Raw genomic sequence first — 2,500 nt, forward strand, 5'->3', positions numbered from 1 at the left:
CTCCCCAAGTCTCAGCTACGTGCACACTCAAACACACTTTCAAGGCTGAGTTTAGGAATAGCGCCCCCCCCCCCCCCGAAGTCCTGCAGCTCCTTCAAAGGCCAAGCTGCTGCCATTGTGGTCAGTAAAACTACATCATAGGTTACAGCAAAATAAACACACCACACACACACACACACACACACACACACACACACACACACACACACACACACACACACACAAACACACACACACGTACGGTGTTGGATGATTATACATTTACAATAATGAGTATATATGTCTCTGTGTGTATGTATGTATATAAGTACATATGAATTGTTCTGCATACGTTTTCATAAGAGATCATATGAACCTGTTGATGAGAATACACTGAAGTTTGGTACCCTGTCCTAATTGGAATTGGTTACTCTGTTATCTGCATAACTGTATTGTCACTATTCTTGGGTCATGGGTAAAATAGAAGCATTGGGATGGCTTCTTCAGGGTACCTTTGTCCACTTAATTACCACCAAGACAGTTGGAAAACAGAACATTAACCACAAACATACTACATCACTTTACAACAGCACATGGTTCCCACGGGTCCTTGAAAATAGACATAAATCAACATGAGTCATTGAAAATGCTTGAATTTATAGATTGTATGCAAGGACAGAAATTCAAGTTAATTTGATGTAACACTAATCAACCTCAACATATGCCATGTCCTTGAATTTGAGGGAATTGGGCCTTGAAGTCCTTGAATTTGATGTTTGGTAACCCTGATATTAACACTACAAGCAACATGTGTTGTGTTATGTAGTTTCCTGTATACATTATAACATTTAAAACTATGTTACTTAAGTATGTATAATTAATAGTAAAACAATGCCATTCATCCTAATAAAGATAACAATGAAGTGTCCTTTTACAAAAGCATCCCCAGACTTTACTTGTTCCCCTGAGACAGAGGCGGCGAGGAGAACTCGTAGCTCTCTTTACAAGGCTCTCACTTTTCATTTCTCCCAACATTGGTTTCCTGTCATCCACCCTCCTTATCTTTCCGCTGTCACTCTGTTTTGCTTGAGCCACTGCAATTTAGTGCTGAAAAGTGTAAAAACATGCATCGCCTGAATGGGCTGCAGAGTGAATCACTGCTAACAATGTCTAAAGGGCCAAAGTGGTTAACTAAGCATCTGTCTCACTGCCTTCCTCCCTCACACTCTGGCTCCCTTTCTGTCTCCTGCCTCCTGTGAACCACCACGCTGCTCATACCACTTTAATTCTTATCCATTTGTTTTTCTTGTCAATCTCTATATCTGTGTCCAACATGACAGATTTCACCATCATCAAAGAAAGATTTTCCATTAATGTTCCCTGACCTTGTCTGACTACTGTACTTAAAAACCTTCTCTGCTGCTAGGCGCACTTTCTCCCTAATCACTCCCCTCACTCCTTGACCCTCCCTCCCTCCACACCCCCAACTTTCCATTTCACCGCGTCTCCTCACCATAATCTCCCGATTTTTTTTTTTATTATTCCTCCATAAATTTTCTGCTCCTCTCACCTTACAAGAACCCCCTCTGTTGTTTGTGGGGGTTTGCCTGATAGCCATTAGTGTTACACCCTATTACATCAGTAATGACTGACTGTGAGCTCTAATTAGCGATGTGTTAGGGAGAGCTGACTTACCTCCCCTCCCCTCCCTCCTCCTTCCTGCTTTTCCGCAGAGCTGACTCCATTGCTGTGGCGACCGCATTAGTACATCACCTCTAAGAGTTGCAACTCCCGACTGTTAAAACCATTACGTTCATTACAGACCAATCAGAGGGCAAGGTGTTATGGCTAATTGATAAGGTGAACAATGCATAAAATCTTGTCACTAATTGCCCTGCGGGAAGAGGAGAAAGTGCCCTGGGAGAAGGAGACAGTGAGAGAATTAAAGAGAAAGAGAGAGAGTGGGGAAGCGACTGGCGTGCTAATTTCAAAATCTCATATTTTCCACTTGAATACTTTAGGCTTACAATATGTCTTCATCCAAGTATGCTGTAGATTTTCCCCCTTCTTGAATAATGGGATGTTTCTTCCAGGTTTGTCATCTGTGATAAGATGATTATCTGAAAGGTCTGGGGCACATTGTGAAGAGAGTCTCGCCTTCTCTGCTGGAGTAGGTAATCCTGGGTAATAGCATTATGGACACAGTGTTTTCCTAAAGCCCATGATTATCCAGTGCTGTTTGCTGTGGGATTGACATTGCCCTCTCTGGTCTCTCTCTCTCTCTCGTCTTTTTTTTCTTCCTCTCTTACTCACTTGTTCATGTCATCGTGTCTCTGACTCACCACTCCATCAAGCCCTTGCATACTGTTAATTCTACAGAGAGAAGAAGATGAAAATAGAGCATATGGAGCAACAAAAGAACAAATTTCTTGTAGATGAGGGTGCCCGACATTTGAATGGCAAAGTCAGGGTGTGGTATTGACCAACTCTATACGTAAATTGTCTTTTGGCACTGTAAATA

This window comes from Echiichthys vipera, assembly GCF_963691815.1.
Source record: "Echiichthys vipera genome assembly, chromosome: 10".
NCBI classification, from domain to species: domain Eukaryota; kingdom Metazoa; phylum Chordata; class Actinopteri; order Perciformes; family Trachinidae; genus Echiichthys; species Echiichthys vipera.